Below are 18,907 nucleotides of genomic sequence, written 5' to 3'. Positions count from 1 at the left end.
CTATGAGATAATCAGGATTATTCTGGATCCCAGTGAACTTTCAAAATTAGATGTAAAGAGGAATGTCCAACCTCAGGACAGTGTGCTATGCTCTACTCTGAAAATCCAAGTGGGCTTTCTTGGGAAGCGTGAGAGCATGTTTCAAAAAGAAGGCCCAGTACATCCATGTTCTGGTTGAAGACAAATCAACAATCCCTTGAGTAGAAGACACTATGGTATTACATTGGGATGCTTGCTAATGTGATTCTTGAAGTTTTAAATTAGTCCCTTTGAAGAATTACTTCTGAACAACTTGTGAGTACCACTGTTGTTGTTCACCCGTCTCAGATATTTGTTAGCCAGACTACTCCAGCCATGCAGCACTCTTTTTGTAAATCATAAAGGCAGAATCTCAATTGCCAGCTAGCAGCCTAAACAGTTGCCAGGATGCTGAGTCCCCAGCCTTGCTGAGTTTCACCTGACCTGGATCCTGAGCTGAGCTCTGACGTGTGATCACCTCTGCCCCTCCCTCCTCAGTGTGGCATTCATCAGCACTCTCCTCAGGCACCTGGAGCACACTCTGCAGCTAACCATTCTCTTGCTCCTGGGTTGTGCTCTAACATAGAGACCCAAATCCATGGAAAGAACCCTTCCTCTCAAGGCGAACAAGCCAAAACCTGATCCTACATAAACAGAGGAAAAATTTTCAAAGCAGAATATTTCAAATTTGAACCCTATTAAAGGAAAATATTCATTTTTTTGAATTGTAACCTAACTTGTTTTTAGATAGAATGTGGCTTTAAAATGTACAGATGTGAAATTCAGTATATGCTTTTTTTATACTTTTTTGTAACTTTTCTTCCCCATGAGTGCATGCTCATTTGTGCCTGACTCTGTGACTATAACTATGCTTCAGTTCAGTTCAGTCGCTCAGTTGTGTCCGACTCTGCGACCCCATGAATCGCAGCATGCCAGGCCTCCCTGTTCATTACCATCTCCTGGAGTTCACTCAGACTCACGTCCATCGAGTCAGTGATGCCATCCAGCCATCTCATCGTCGGTCGTCCCCTTCTCCTCCTGCCCCCAACACTTCCCAGCATCAGAGTCTTTTCCAATGAGTCAACTCTTCGCATGAGGTGGCCAAAGTACTGGAGCTTCAGCTTCAGCATCATTCCTTCCAAAGAAATCCCAGGGCTGATCTCCTTCAGAATGGACTGGTTGGATCTCCTTGCAGTCCAAGGGACTCTCAAGAGTCTTCTCCAACACCACAGTTCAAAAGCATCAATTCTTCGGCACTCAGCCTTCTTCGCAGTCCAACTCTCACATCCATACATGACCACAGGAAAAACCATAGCCTTGACTAGACAGACCTTAGTCAGCAAAGTAATGTTCTGCTTTTGAATATACTATCTAGGTTGGTCATAACTTTTCTTCCAAGGAGTAAGCGTCTTTTAATTTCATGGCTGCAGTCACCATCTGCTCTGATTTTGGAGCCCCAAAAAATGAAGTCTGACACTGTTTCCACTGTTTCCCCATCTATTTCCCATGAAGTGATGGGACCAGATGCTATGATCTTCGTTTTCTGAATGTTGAGCTTTAAGCCAACTTTTTCGCTCTCCTCTTTCACTTTCATCAAGAGGCTTTTGAGTTCCTCTTCACTTTCTGCCATAAGGGTGGTGTCATCTGCATATCTGAGGTGATTGATATTTCTCCTGGCAATCTTGATTCCAGCTTGTGTTTCTTCCAGTCCAGCGTTTCTTATCATGTACTCCGCATATAAGTTAAATAAGCAGGGTGACAATATACAGCCTTGACATACTCCTTTTCCTATTTGGAACCAGTCTGTTGTTCCATGTCCAGTTCTAACTGTTGCTTCCTGACCTGCATACAGATTTCTCAAGAGGCAGGTTAGGTGGTCTGGTATTCCCATCTCTCTCAGAATTTTCCACAGTTGATTGTGATCCACACAGTCAAAGGCTTTGGCATAGTCAATAAAGCAGAAATAGATGTTTTTCTGGAACTCTCGTGCTTTTTCCATGATCCAGCGATGTTGGCAATTTGATCTCTGGTTCCTCTGTCTTTTCTAAAACCAGCTTGACCATCTGGAAGTTCACGGTTCACGTATTGCTGAAGCCTGGCTTGGAGAATTTTGAGCATAACTTTACTAACATGTGAGATGAGTGCAATTGTGTGGTAGTTTGAGCATTCTTTGGCATTGCCTTTCTTTGGGATTGGAATGAAAACTGACCTTTTCCAGTCCTGTAGCCACTGCAGAGTTTTCCAAATTTGCTGGCATGTTGAGTGCAGCACTTTCACAGCATCATCTTTCAGGATTTGAAACAGCACAACTGGAATGCCATCACCTCCACTGGCTTTGTTCGTAGTGATGCTTTCTAAGGCCCACTTGACTTCACTTTCCAAGATGTCTGGCTCTAGATTAGTGATCACATCATCATGAACTATGCTCAAATATCTATAAAACCAAATCAAGTAGAAACTACACAATAAATACAATTCAGATTAACAAAATTGATATGACCATTAATACTGTTTCACTGAAAATAAATTGTTGCTTTTGGTGTGAATATAATACTGCTTCAAGGATGTTTCACTTGGGATCTTTCACAATTCTAATGCCATGTGATGATTCATTTCTACCATCCCCTCTTCAGATTAAGTTATTGTGAAACCTTGTGCATAGAGCACCATACGACATTTGGTCTTTATTTCATACAAAAGTATCATTTACCTTTAAGTTTTCATATATTCTTTTTATGTTAATCCATAGCACTTAAAATAGTTTGGGAATAATAGGTTAGTATTAAAGGCATCATATAAATAATTTCACAGATAGAACAATCAGTTCAGTTCAGTTCAATTGCTCAGTCATCTCTGACTCTTTGTGACCCCATGAACCGCAGCACCCCACGCCTCCCTGTTCATCACCAGCTCCCAGAGTTCACCCAAACCCATGTCTATTGAGTCGGTAATGCCATCCAACCATCTCATCCTCTGTCATCCCCTTCTCCTCCTGCCCTCAATCTTTCCCAGCATCAAGGTCTTTTCAAATGAGTCAGCTCTTCGCATCAGGTGGCCAAAGTATTGGAGTTTCAGCTTCAACATCAGACCTACCAATGAACACCCAGGACTGATCTCCTTTAGGATGGACTGGTTGGATCTCCTTGCAGATAGAACAATAGCTCAACTGATAAATAATCATTGAACTAAAAGAAAACAAATTAAGCTCCTGCCACAGGTTGAATGTTTGCATCCTCCAAAATTTATATGTTGAAACCTTACTTCCAATGTGAAGATACTGAGAGGTGGGGCCTTTGGGAGGTGATTAGGTCATGAGGGCAGAAGCCTCACGAATGGGATTAGTGATCCAAGAAAGATCCCTTGCCTCTTATGAGGATACAGTGAGACAATGGCTGGCAATGAAAATGCAAGCCAGACATTGAATCTGTTGGTGCCTTGAACTGGAACTTCCCAAGGCTGTTCTAGGACTGTGAGAAATAGGCTTTTTTTTTTTTTTTTTTTTTTTGAGTCACTGAGTTTTTAGTATTCTGACATACTATATGCTCTGCCAGAAGAGACTAAAACAGTTCCCATCATCAGTTCATATACCACTGAGAAAAAGTCCAAGGACACTGAATGGGTCTACAGACTCCCATTTGAGACCCTGTGAACTCCCCTTTAGGGAGGGAGTTTTGGTAAGAGTCCTACGTAGACTTGAATACTTACAGAAATCGGAAATATAACACAAGTATAAATAGCTCAGAGGTCATCCTAAGGGATGTGTGCTCTATCACAAACTACAGAGACAAAGACTTGCCTAAAGAAGAAATTTCCACTCACTACCAGAACATGGTGGTCATGTAAGAACCACCATGCCATCTTTAATTTTGCATGGATTTCAATATTTTTAAGGAGAAATGGAAATCAAGATTTTTATGTGAAAACTTCTACTTCTAAGTCTTGTAATTTTAAAATGTTAAACAGTCTATGGGCCAAGCACATTTATATTTGTAGGCCAAATGTTCCCTGAGAGCCACAGTTTCTAATCCAGTTAATGGGCTTCCCCAGTGGCTCAGCAATAAAGACTGCCTGCAATGCAGGAGATGTAAGAGATTTGAGTTTTATCTCTGGGTTGGCAAGATTCCCTTAGAGGAGGAAATGGCAACCCACTCCAGTATTCTTGCCTGGAGAATACCATGGACAGAGGAGCCTGGTGGGTTACAGTCCAAAGAGTCATAAACAGTTGGACACAACTGGGTAACTGGGCACACACATTGATAGTTAGGATTAGTACCAACTTTATATTACTACTGTATAGCTTTGTTCTCTCTCCCCTCTGTGTTGTTGTGGTCACACAGTTTACATCTTTATAAACCCATCCACATATATTTGCACACTATGCAGAACTGTTTGGCAGGTCAAAAGACAAACATGGCCTTGTAGGAGTCATAAAGGAAAGGTTTTAAGATGCAGCTACTTTAGAGAGACATAACTGACGCTAGCCAGCAGGAGAGACCACTGGGACCTGTGGCATTACATGGCTAAGAACGTGGAGAAGAGTTTCTGGAAGCCATTGGTTCAGAGTGAGCCTCCTGGACAGAGAATAGCTAGTCAGTGCTGCCAAGAAAGAAGATCTGCTCTTAGGAGTAGCAGATAAGAGGGTTAAGTGGGGGGACCACATTTCAAGTATTGAGAGTCTTACAACAACTCTCTCATGTGCTATTCTGAAAACTATCTCCAGTTTCTCAGATGAGTACCACTGATAGCAAAAGGCTGTAAGCTTTGCCATTTTTCCAATATACAACTCACTGTAGAGATGAAAGAATTCTTTTAATGAGAAAACGAGTAGAATAAGATCCTGTGGAAGTATGGAGAAGGCTTAAGAGATATAGACTTTCATTGTGGTTGATGTGGCCTGAGAGAAAAGGGTTATATATAAAATGAGCAAATTCACTTTATTAGAATATCTACCCAGGTAGTAATAGAAATGAAACATTCTCACTTAGGAGGTACAATGTGACCAATGACAATTAAAAACTAAGCAGCCTCTGAGGTTTTTAAACAGAGAATCTGTGGTTTTAAAATAACTTGCTTTATTCAGATCTGAATTTAAGGTTTAGGTTTGTGCCCTTGCAACACACATTCTGTGCTATGAATGAAGTATCACTTCCTCTGTCTTTACCACAGCTTATTTTACTAATATCTATTAATTCTTGAAAATATCAAAGCATGCATTTGTGTTGTATTGAAATCGATTAAAAAAAAAACAGGTGCTGAAGTTGGAATGAAAGGTTAATATTATTCTGACATCCTTCCTGAGTATTGACAAGGGTCAGTGCATGTTTTGGCATTTCTTTTTCCAGCAGGTGAAAACCACCACTTAGCACAATGGAAAACATCAATAGCTGGGCATATGCAACCAGGGGAGGAGATCTTTTCTAAAAGTCAGGTCTTGGAAGATCACAAGTACAGCTGCTGAAACCAATCTAATTTAACTCTTTACTAAACATTCCCTTGCTAGCGGGACCTCTGCATAAAGGAGAGGTAAATTGTCTTGTCTTCCTCATCTAGAAAATATGTGTTGTTTTGAAGTTCAGGACAATAATAGCCGGAAATAAAATTTGCTGTGTCTCTATTTCTAAATAATCCTTTATGAACTTTTTTTTTTGTGATTCCTTCAATAAGAGAAAAATTCTGAAAAAAAAAATGGAAGTAATAGCTGACAGTTTATGTGTTTGTATCATTTATTTCATAAGATAAAGGAACTTTATTTGGGCAACTTAAAAATATCTACCCTATTTTTAGTGTAGATGTTTAGGCTAGAGTCTTAGCAGTGTACTCTGATGTTTCTTTTTAAAAATTTGTATAAATTCTACTATTAAGCTGTTCTGTTTTCCTCTCATGAATAAGATGCACATGCCATATAGAATCTTAAAAGAACATGACTTAATGTCTGAGCTAATATTCTGTTGTGAACACTGTGGGGGAAGGAGATATGGATGAATTGAGAGAGTAGCATTGGCAATATATACACTACCACATATATATTGTGCTTATCCATACAGATAGGTAGCAGGAAGCTGCTTTAAAACACAGGGACCTCAGCTTGGTGCTCTGTGATGACCTAGAGGGGTGGAATGGGAGGGTGAGAGGGAGGTTCAAGAGGGAGGGGATATATGTATACATATGGTTGATTCATGATCCTGTACACCAGAAACTAACAGAGCACTGTAAAACAGTTATATTCCAATTAAAAAATTAGAAAATAAATTAAAAAGGACGGGACTTCACCAGTTCAAATGAGAACCCTATTCCATACTAACACCACTATCACATCACTTTGCCATTTGCAACCTCTTCTCTGAAAAGGAGATGTGAAAAACCAAGGAAGATGTGAACTCTCTATGCCCTAGAGCTAATATGCCTCTATTTTTTTAACTGAGTTCAAATTTCAAAATTCACATTTAAAACCTTCAGAGGATTGGTTTGGAGTGGGAGAAGAAACCTAATGCGTCTGCTGGCATTGTTCCAGCCTCTGTATCATCAGCCTCCATTCCTGGGAGTGTGTCCATTAGCTGGAGGTGAAAAAGCTAAAGTGCAGTTTAAACCAAAGACAGATATTGGAGAAGAACGAAAATGCCTAACATGCAAAGCAGTGGAAGAACATTCATCAATCTCTCCGGCCAGCCACAGGTTAGGACGATCAAGAAAAGCATCAAGAGTTTCCATGCCCAGATCTAAAAGAAATCTGAATGAGCCTAAAGGAAATCAGACAAGATTTTACAAGCTAAGGCTTTCCTTAGATAATTCAATAAGGTCTCTAGTTTATCTTGTAGATTTCTTAGTAATGTATATATGGGAAAGCTCTCCCAATCCAATTCCTGGAGTCTGGATGCCTGTGTTCTTGATTTCTAAGTCTAGAATCAAAAAGGGAAATTGAAGAGGGTAATGAAGAGGATGTGGGCGTGGCCTGCCACCTTGCTAGCAGGAAGATGGATGTGGATTCTTAATTTTGAAAATATTCCAAGATGTATTTGTATCTGTCTAAATCATAAGTTGTAATCATTCTAGGAGAAGGTTTCTTTACTGCAGTCCTGAGTATATGACTGGCCTCTACCAGCCACTGTGAGCAACAGAAAAGAAGTTAGTTATGACATTGTGATGAATAATTTGGCTTCCTCTGTATCACAGCTAATAAGATTGTGGCTTTGTGCCATTATTAAGTCAACTTCAGCTTCAGGCAGAGGCTGATTTAAGGCAGCAGGATATACCTTCATCACAAGAGGAGTTGCTTTAAAATGGTATAGAGTGCAGGAAGATATTCACCATTGTTGTGTGGAAAGGTAAAATTTTTCTCTAAGTCATAATCGTTCTATATTTCTGAGCATGTCAGATTGATTAACTCAAAAGAAAGTCATATGCAATGTTCTTTTTTCACTCAGAAGGAAATTTTTTAAAGAGTCATAATAAGAGCCATCCTTCCTCAAATTCCTCTAAAGACCTTGATTCATCTCTAGCCTCAAAATTACATTAATCTTTCAGTTCAGTCGCTCTTTAGCACAAAGAAGTAAATTAACAGGCCTGACAATTTATTGTTGAAGTCTATCCCTCCCAACCCCCATAACCACCAGCATGTACTCAGAGGCTTCTAGAGAAGAACTTATGAATTTATTTGATCAGATATTTAATTCCTCTATCAAATTTCTTGAGTAGAGAGTCCACAGCTTTCTAATATCATCAGACACCTGGAATACACTTTAATGGGTACCAAGGAACTGGTACCAAGGAATTTGGGTACCAAGGAACTGAGTATATATGTGTGTGTGTGTGTGTGTGTGTGTGTGTGTGTGTGTGTGTGTGTATCAGTGAAACTCCATTAAGGAAAGAATTTAGCCACTGTTCCCTGCTCCCTTACCATTTAAGACTGGCTTCCTCTTCTGCTATGCTATAAAACTGCTATAGTACATTCCTCCATCAAACGTCATGGCAACTTGTTAAATATAGAAGAGATTTAAAGACTTTCCAAGGAATTTAATTGTCAAGTGTTTTCTAGACAGATAGAAATGTGGATGTATTCTTTCCTGACTGACCATTTACTGAGTGCATGCTTTGTAGACTGCTATCAGGTCATCAGAAGAAAGCATATTTACCAGTCTAGAAATACTATTCATACTTGTAATAAAAGGAACAACTAAAAATGAGTGATGAAATTAAGCATATCCTGTACGGACCCATTCAACCAAAGATCGTTTTCAGGAAATAGAATTGGTTTTGCCTGAAAAATGATAGATGATTTCTGCAGATTAGCCTGCAATTTACTTGCATTTTACAAAAGGCTGCTGATTAAACGTTACATAAAGAATTCACCCAGAAGGTTAATAAATATGGACTCAAGAATAAGATCCTTTGGCATGATAGGAGGCAGCCTGGCTAAGATACAGAGGGTAAGGAAGAAGTTTAGCCTAAAGATAAGTGACCAGCCAAATGTCACAAGCTTTAGTATTAGAACCAGTTTGCTTATTTACTTGAAAGATTAAAGTCTTGAAGAAGAAAGGTGAGGGAGCGATGACATTTCTGATATAAAACTGGAGAACTCTCAAACTTCCTTTCATGGAGAAGATGAAGAAGGAAGAAAAAGCTGTGCTTTAAAGTGCATGCACCATTCATATCTGAGAACTAGATCTGGTAAAAAAAGCAAGACCAGAAAGAACCATACCCTTGTAGAATGTACTCAGAGAAAGCAGTGGGTAGAATGAAAAATAAACAAAACTAAACGTCAGTTCACACTCACTGCAGAGAGTCTTTGGAGCCCAGTTCCCTGTCTTCCTTCCCTGATGGCTCAGACGATAAAGCGTCTGCCTACAATGTGGGAGACCCGGGTGGGATCTCTGGGTCGGAAGATCCCCTGGAGAAGGAAATGGCAACCCACTCCAGTATTTTTGCCTGGAAAATCCCATGATGAAGCCTGGTAGGCTACAGTCCATGGGGTTGCAAAGACTCAGACACGACTGAGCAACTTTACTTCACTTCCCTGTTTTTTAGTGAAAACAGAGTTGGCAAAGTAGTTTTCTGCCTCAGACCACTGGATTTGTATACAAGGTAATTAATTACAAGTCATTTCTACATCCTTACAATACCAGCTGGAATCAAGATTACCAGGAGAAATGTCACAATCTCAGATAAGCAGATGATACCAATCTAATGGCAGAAAGTGAAGAGGAGCTAAAAACCCTCTTAATGAGGGTGAAAGAGAAGAGTGAAAAAGCTGACATAAAACTCAACATTCAAAGGACTAAGATCATGGCATCTGGTCCCATCACTTTATGGCAAATAGAAAGGGAAAAAGTAGAAGCAGTGACAGATTTTATTTCCTTGGTCTCCAAAATCATTGTGAATGGTGACTGCAGTCATGAAATTAAAAGATATTTGCTCCTTGGAAGGAAAACTATGACAAACCTAGACAGTGTGTTAAAAAGTAGAGACAATCACCTTGCTGACAAAGGTCTATATACATAGTCAAAGCTATGGCTTTTTCGGTAGTCATTTGGATGTGAGAGTTGGACCATAAAGAAAGCTGAGCCCTGAAGAACTGATGTTTTTGAATTGTGGTGCTGCAGAAGACTCTTGAGAGTCCTTGAACAACAAAGAGATCAAACCAGTCAATCCTAAAGGAAATCAACCTTGAATATTCATTGGAAGGACTCATGCTGAAGCTCCAATATTTTGGCCATCTGATGCAAAGAGCCAACTCACTGGAAAGACTCTGATGCTGCGAAAGATTGAAGGCAAATGGAGAAGGGATGGCAGAGGATGAGATGGTTAGATAGCATCACCAACTCAATGAACATGAATTTGAGAAAACTCCAGTGCCGGGGGCCAGCGTGAGGAATTCTGCCCATGGCAAAGGTCATGAGGAAGGAGGCTTGGCATACGCAAAGGCGTGATCAAGCCTCAGGAAACCCCCTGTTCCCAAGCATCTAACCCCAAAACCAGAGTCTGTTTTACACTCTCACCTACACCTCTGACTTTACGGGGGGCTCTCCCCCATAACCGTTTCTCTCGGAGAAGGAGTAAACGTGCAGCTCCAAGGCAATAAAAATTCCTGGGCGTGACAAGAGTGTTTCAGCTTACGGACTCCTCTGAAGGTTATCTAGCCCACCTGTATAGGTTTGTCCGGCCACATGTGATTGTTTACAGCCTCCCAACCTGAGAGGCACGAGATGTTTTAGACTTACTAAAGGCAAAATCTTTTGGGGAGTTAGAAATTATTAGTATAGTGTGTTGGTTAGGAATTATATTGGTGAAGGGTTCTTCATTTGTTGTGTCAATAATTGCTGCTAATTCCCTGCTCTGGGTGGGACAAGGATGTCTCAGGTCAAACCTCTCTGCTGACAGACTAGCTTGTGTGACAGGATTATCCATACTGCTGCCACTAGGCAAATGATTGTTTACTACTTCTCAACCATAAACAGCACAGAGAATTTTGGAGTATTTTGAGAGTCTTAATTAGCATAGGACTTTTTCCTCTTGTTGAGTCAATGATTGCCGCCAGGCCTCCATATCCTTAGGCACTTGGGAATATATTAATCAATGTATTTGGAATATAGAAAAGGAAATACAGTAGTTTTTGATGTTAGCAATACTAGACTTTTTGAATAAATGGATTTTCTCTTTTGTAATAGATCACTGTACTTTGTTATAAATCACTATGTCCTTGCTATGTAAAAATGTAACTTTATCATATCTTAAGACTAAACAGATCTTAAGAGAAGCATTGGTGAAAGGATTTTCATTTGTTGGGCTGATGTTTGCTGCTAAATCTCCATGTTCCCTACCCTTATAATGAATATAACTAGCATATAGGAAGAAATAAGTATTAACCTTTAAGCATATAGGAAGAAATAAGTATTAACCTTTAAGACTAATCATGTTAACCTTGGGTTAAATAAATTCCTTTCTTGATTGTAACTCACTACACCCTCACCCTATAGGAATGTAACTTTATTTGGAGGGTGGTGCCTGGTTTGAGAGAAAACACCCTTGGGAAAAATAAGATTTTTGGTTATCAGAAAGAAAGGATCATAAAATGTCAGCAGGTCTCACTCATGGCCAGAAGATGATGTACCTTTTTTATACATTTATGTGAAGCACCTGATTTTGATAAAGGTCAGGACTGCTGACCCCCACGTGACTCTGTATTCATCCCTATGTGTAACAAAAGGTATATAAGCAAACCCAAAAATAAAGAAATCGGATCAGTTTCTGGAAAGACTGATTCCCCCATGTCGCTTCTTTCTTGCTCCCGTTTTTCTGGCTGAATTCCCATCTGGAGCATGGATGCTATTCCACGTAATCCAAGTTATTCAGCCTCCTTTTCTCCACTAATCTTCCTACTATACTATCCATTTCTAATCTCTCTATATCTGTGATTAAATATGTATTTTTCCAAAGACGCCGCCTCTGTCCCCACCTTCGAACACCCTGGATCCACCGGGGCTGGACCCCGGCACTCCAGGAGATAGTGGAGGACAGAGGAGCCTAGCATGCTTCAGTCCATGGTTTCACAAAGAGTTGGACACAACTTTAGCGACTGAACAATAAAAACAACCGTCTCCTACTGAGAAGTTCCTTGTACTGATCAAAGAATTTAATTTTTCTGCCTAAACTCAGAGAACTTAGAGATGGAATAAAATAAGTGTAAGTTTATGTTAGAATTGAAAGATAATAAAAATGAGTGTAATTGTGTTTTGTCTGTATCCTGGTATTGTCTCCATTCATGGAGGTACTGAAAATAATTAAATGCAGGCATTTTCAATATTAAAAAAAAAACCTAATCTATGCCCCTGACATAGGAGAGTAATAGAATTTCAAAATTAGTAAAGACCTAAGATATCTTTTTGATCCTCTCATTTTATAGATCATATAACTATAGTCTTACAGTGTCACTTACTCAAGACTAGGCAGGATTTTAATAAGCAGAGCACAGAATTCAGAATTTATGACCCTTATCCTAGATATCCATCTACCACACATGTGTTTCAATTGGGTTTTCTTTTTGCTTTGTGTCCTTCAACAACTCTAGGTACAGTATCTTAAAATTCAGCATTCTGTGTTTCATTACTAACTGAGAGCTTTGTTAGGTATTATACCAACCCACATCCAGGTCCAATTTGTAAGAAATAGAGCAACTTGAGTCTGTCAAAAACTTTGCCATTCTGACAGCTGCCCTTAATTATGCTTAAACTGTGAATAGAAATAATGAATTTTAAATTTCTCAGACTCTGAATTTACTCTACATAAGCCAAAAGAATGTGCATATTTACTCTAGGATTCACTAGTAATTTCATCAAAGCATCATTTGTAGGAAAATGGATCATCCAGCAATTTTTCATTATCTTGTTTCAGCTAAAATCCCCACAAAGACAGGACTATCTTTTGAAGATAGTCAAAATATTTTGAATCCTATTGGATTCCTAGAATATGAGTACACCATCTAATGAGGCAGCCAACTATATATTAAGTTACAAGAAGAAGTTGAAGGCTTTGAAGTACAGATTTAGTTACTCTATTGAAGTAGGGTTGGAGAAACTTAAACTTTTAAAAATAGTGATAGCATTAAACCGTATCAGCTTTCACACACGCCTGTGTGCTCAGTTGCTCAGTCATGTCTAACCTTTGCAATCGAATGGGCTATAGCCCACCATGCTCCTCTGTCCATTGAATTTTCCAGGTAAGAATACTGGAGTAGGTTGCCATTTCCTACTCCAGGGAATCTTTCTGACCCAGGGATCAAACCCACATCTCCTGCATCTCCTTCACTGACAAGCAGATTCTTTACACTGAGGCATTTGGAAAGTCATCAACTTTCACCCACGTTACTATAATTTTATGTCAACTCCTGACATCACCATAGGCAATGATAGCAATCATGTGATCGATTCATTCAAGCCCTATGGTTCTTTGACCTCATCAACTCTAATTAATGGTCTTCATTCCCACTCCAACTACAATGACTGATCATCTAAAAAATTCTGTCACAAGCAATCTCACCCTCCTCTGTCTCTCTCCTCCTACTGCATTGGCCCTAAGAATTTCCAGTCAGAGGTCCATCCTATTCTCCTGATCTGTACACATATTCATCTACCTGGGTGTCCTAGGAAATACCATACAATCACTTGAGTCAATGCTATGACAGATTTGAAAATTATAATTTTAGCGACCCACTCAAATCCCTTTTGTCCCCACCTGGCAAATTTCATTCTCATTCCTTTGGTGTCTTTTCTAAAACTTTACCAGTTTATTCAATTATCTTTCTCATCAAATTATATGATCTCCTACTTCACAAGGACAGTACAGATGAATGAGGGTAATCAGGCTTGAACTGTTCCCATGCCCCTCCTTAAGACAGAAAGCAGACCTCTATCAGTACTGGTAGGATCCTCCAGTTTCAGTGGATGAAGTTAGCATATTCCTGCTCAAAACCAGCCCCAGTCCCAAGATTCTTTATTCTCCCCCTTCCTCATTCTCTTCTGGGGCCTTCCTACATGAGTTATCTCTTCCTCTCCTATGTCTTCAGCCACTCCCAGGCAACTGATCCTTTCTTTCAATTTATAAAACTGCCTAAATTCTCTTGTACTTTTTAAAAAACAAAGCCATTCTTTGATTCTGTGTCATTTAAGCTTCTTTTGTCTCTTCTTCCTATAAAGAACAGACTTCTTAAGTTTGTCTTCACTTATTGTCTTCATTTCCTTCATCTCTTTATACCTATTTTCTTGACTAGCTTCTGATTCTGCTCCCTCTGTGCTTGAAGGCAAACGTCAGAAACCACTTCTTTGGTGCTCTCACCTGAAACTGCACTTTTTGAGGTTACCAAAACCATAATATCCGAATCCAATGGGTATTTTTCAATCTTAATCTTATTAGCCTCCCCCACTCTGAACTTCTATTATTGACAATCAACTTGTTCTCAAAATTCCCTCGTCTCTTGATTTCTATAACCTCCATCTGTTTTCCCTTAATCTCTCAGACCACTTACTTAGTCTTCATAATAGACCCTATCAATTTAAATCTTTCCTTCTTTCAATTTTTTAATTGTGATAAAATATATGTAATATAAAATTTACCATCTTAATCATTTTAAGGGCTTCCCTGGTGGTTCAGATGGTAGAGAATCTGCCTGCAATGCAGAAGACCTGGGTTTGATCCCCAGGTTGGGAGCATCCCCTGGAGAAGGGTATGGCAACACACTCCAGTATTCTTGCCTGGCGAATCCCCATGGACAGAGGAGCCTCGCAGGCTATAGTCCATGGGGTTGCAAAGAGTTGGACATGACTAAGCAACAAAGTACACAGAACAATTATTTTTAAAATACAGTCAATGGTATTGAGTACATTCATATTGTTGTGTAAACATCACCACCATCTCCCTGAACTCTTCTCATCTTAAAAAGGCTAAAAGCCTGTATCCATTAAACTATATATTTTCCATTTCTTCCCTTTTTCCAACTCTTGGCAAACACCATTCTACTTTCTTTCTCTATGGTTTTGATTACTCTAAATACCCATACAATCATATAGTTATCTGGCTTTTTGTGACTGGCTTATTTCACTTAGCATAATGTTCTAAAAGTTTATCTATGTTGTAGTTTATGCCATCATTCCCTTCCTTTTTAAGGCTGAATAATATTCCATTGTATTTATATACCATATTTTGCTTATTTATTCATCTGTCAATAGGCACTTGGGTTGCTTCCTCATTTATCTACTGTGAATAATGCTGCTAACAACATGGGTGTATCAATAGCTCTTTAAGGCCTTGCTTTTAATTCTTTTGGATATATAGTCAGAAGTGGAATTTCTGATCATATGATAAGTCTATACTTTATTTTTTGAGAAGCCATCATACTGTCTTCCACAGCAGCTTGACCATTTTACATTCCCATGAATGGTGCATAAGGGTTTCAGATTGTCTTCATCCATGCCAACACTTGTTTTGTTGTTGTTGTTTTTGTTGTTGTTGTTTTTGTGGTTGTTGTTGTTTTTGATAGCAGTGATCCTATTGGGTGTGAGGTGATAGGTCATGATTTGGACTTGCATTTCCCTAATGAGTAGTGATATTGAGCATCTTTGCATGCGGCCGTGGCTAGCTGGCGCACTAAGCGCGGCCGAAAGGAGCTACCCCACCTCTGAGGTCAGGGACAACAGCCTAGAGTGCCAGGCTGTGACTGTGAGGAACTGCAGAGAAGAGCTACCCAGCGTCCGACATCAGGGGCGGCGGCAGGGAGGAGACACCCCCGCGTCCGAGGTAGGGGCCGTGGCCAAGAGGAGCTACCCTGCGTCTGAGGCCAGTGGTGGCAGGGAGGAGACACCCCGCGTCCGAGGTCAGGGGCAGCCAGGAGAAGCCATCTCGTGCCCGAGGCCAGGGGCAGTGACCCTGAGGAGCCCCCTGGAGCCCAAGGCCAGGTGCAGAAGCTGGGAGGGGCAGCCAGGAGAAGCCACCTCATGCCTGAGGCCAGGGCCGGCAGCCAGAAGGAGCAACCCGAGGAGCGGTGGCTGCGCAGGTGCAGGAGGGCCTAGAGGAGCTATCCCACATTGAAGGTCAGGAATGGCGGCGGTAAGGAGATACCCCTCATCCAAGGTAAGGAGCAGTGGCTGTGCTTTGATGGAGCGGCTGTGAAGAGATACCCCACGCCCAAGGTAAGAGAAACCCAAGCAAGTTGGTAGGTGGTACAAGAGGGCATCAGAGGGCAGACACACTAAAACCATACTCAAAGAAAACTAGTCAATCTAATCGCACTAGGACCACAGCCTTGTCTAACTCAATGAAACCAAACAATGCCTGCAGGGCAACCCAAGACAGGCAGGTCATGGTCAAGAGGTCTGACAGAATGTAGTCCACTGGAGAAGGGAATGGCAAGCCACTTCAGTATTCTTGCCTTGAGAACCCCATGAACAGTATGAAAAGACAGAATGATAGGATACCAAAAGAGGAACTCCCCAGATCATTAGATGCCCAATGTGCTACTAGAGATCAGTGGAGAAATAACTCCAGAAAGAATGAAGGGATGGAGCCAAAGCAAAAACAATACCCGGTTATGGATATGACTGGTGATAGAAGTAAGATCCGATGCTGTAAAGAGCAATATTGCATAGGAACCTGGAATGTCAGGTCCATGAATCAAGGCAAATTGAAAGTGGTCAAACAAGAGATGGCAAGGGTGAACGTCAACATTCTAGGAATCAGCATACTAAAATGGACTGGAATGGGTGAATTTCACTCAGATGACCATTATATCTACTACTGTGGGCAGGAATCCCTTAGAAGAAATGGAGTAGCCATCATGGTCAACAAAAGAGTCCGAAATGCAGTACTTGGGTGCAATCTCAAAAATGACAGAATGATCTCTGTTCGTCTCCAAGGCAAACCATTCAATATCACAGTTATCCAAGCTTATGCCCCAACCAGTAACGCTGAAGAAACTGAAGTTGAACAGTTTTATGAAGATCTACAAGACCTTTTAGAACTAACACCCAAAAAAGATGTCCTTTTCATTATAGGGGACTGGAATGCAAAGGTAGGAAGTCAAGAAACACCTGGAGTAACAGGCAAATTTGGCCTTGGAATGCAGAATGAAGCAGGGCAAAGACTAATAGTTTTGCCAAGAAAATGCACTGGTCAGAGCAAACACCCTGTCCCAACAACACAAGAGAAGATTCTGCACATGGACATCACCAGATGGTCAACACCGAAATCAGATTGATTATATTCTTTGCAGCCAAAGATGGAGAAGCTCTATACAGTAAGCAAAAACAAGACCAGGAGCTGACTGTGGCTCAGATCATGAACTCCTTATTACCAAATTCAGACTCGAATTGAAGAAAGTAGGGAAAACCACTAGACCATTCAGGTATGACCTCAATCAAATTCCTTATGATTATACAGTGGAAGTGAGAAATAGATTTAAGGGCCTAGATCTGATAGACAGAGTGCCTGATGAACTATGGAATGAGGTTCGTGACATTGTACAGGAGACAGGGATCAAGACAATCCCCAAGAAAGAGAAATGCAAAAAAGCAAAATGGCTGTCTGGGGAGGCCTTACAAATAGCTGTGAAAAGAAGAGAAGCAAAAAGCAAAGGAGAAAAGGAAAGATATAAGCATCTGAATGCAGGGTTCCAAAGAACAGCAAGAAGAGATAAGAAAGCCTTCCTCAGTGATCAATGCAAAGAAATAGAGGAAAAGAACAGCATGAGAAAGACTAGAGATCTCGTCAAGAAAATTAGAGATACCAAGGGAACATTTCATGTAAACATGGGCTTGATAAAGGACAGAAATGGTATGGACTTAACAGAAGCAGAAGATATTAAGAAGAGGTGGCAAGAATACATGGAAGAACTGTACAAAGAAGATCTTCATGACCCAGATAATCATGATGATGTGATCACTAATCTAGAGCCAGACATCTTGGAATGTGAAGTCAAGTGGGCCTTAGAAAGCATCACTACGAACGAAGCTAGAGGAGGTGATGGAATTCCAGTGGAGCTGTTTCAAATCCTGAAAGGTGATGCTGTGAAAGTGCTACGCTCAATATGCCAGCAAATTTGGAAAACTCTGCAGTGGCCACAGGACTGGAAAAGGTCAGTTTTCATTCCAATCCCAAAGAAAGGCAATGCCAAAGAATGCTCAAACTACCACACAATTGCACTCATCTCACATGCTAGTAAAGTAATGCTCAAAATTCTCCAAGCCAGGCTTCAGCAATACGTGAACCGTGAACTCCCTGATGTTCAAGCTAGTTTTAGAAAGGGCAGAAGAACCAGAGATCAAATTGCCAACATCCACTGGATCATGGAAAAAGCAAGAGAGTTCCAGAAAAACATCTATTTCTGCTTTATTGACTATGCCAAAGCCTTTGACTGTGTGGATCACAATAAACTGTGGAAAATTCTTCAAGAGATGGGGATACCAGACCACCTGACCTGCCTCTTGAGAAATCTGTATGCAGGTCAGGAAGCAACAGTTAGAACTGGACATGGAACAACAGACTGGTTCCAAATAGGAAAAGGAGTATGTCAAGGCTGTATATTGTCACCCTGCTTATTTAACTTATATGCGGAGTACATGATAAGAAACGCTGGACTGGAAGAAACACAAGCTGGAATCAAGATTGCCAGGAGAAATATCAATCACCTCAGATATGCAGATGACACCACCCTTATGGCAGAAAGTGAAGAGGAACTCAAAAGCCTCTTGATGAAAGTGAAAGAGGAGAGCGAAAAAGTTGGCCTAAAGCTCAACGTTTAGAAAACGAAGATCATGGCATCCGGTCCCATCACTTAATGGGAAATAGATGAGGAAACAGTGGAAACAGTGTCAGACTTTTTTTGGGGGGGCTCCAAAATCAGAGCAGATGGTGACTGCAGCCATGAAATTAAAAGACGCTTACTCCTTGGAAGAAAAGTTATGACCAACCTAGACAGTATATTCAAAAGCAGAGACATTACTTTGCGGACTAAGGTCTGTCTAGTCAAGGCTATGGTTTCTCCTGTGGTCATGTATGGATGTGAGAGTTGGAATGTGAAGAAAGCTGAGCATCAAAGAATTGATGGTTTTGAACTGTGGTGTTGGAGAAGACTCGTGAGAGTCCCTTGGACTGCAAGGAGATCCAACCAGTCCATTCTGAACGAGATTAACCCTGGGATGTCTTTGGAAGGGATGATGCTAAAGCTGAAGCTCCAGTACTTTGGCCACCTCATGGGAAGAGTTGGCTCATTGGAAAAGACTCTGATGCTGGGAGGGATTGGGGGCAGGAGGAGAAGGGGATGACCGAGGATGAGATGGCTGGATGGCATCACCGACTCGATAGACGTGAGTCTGAGTGACCTCCAGGAGATGGTGATGAACAGGGAAGC

The sequence above is a fragment of the Capra hircus genome, chromosome 2, assembly GCF_001704415.2.
Source record: "Capra hircus breed San Clemente chromosome 2, ASM170441v1, whole genome shotgun sequence".
Lineage (NCBI taxonomy): Eukaryota > Metazoa > Chordata > Mammalia > Artiodactyla > Bovidae > Capra > Capra hircus.
This window is presented reverse-complemented; position numbering follows the sequence as displayed.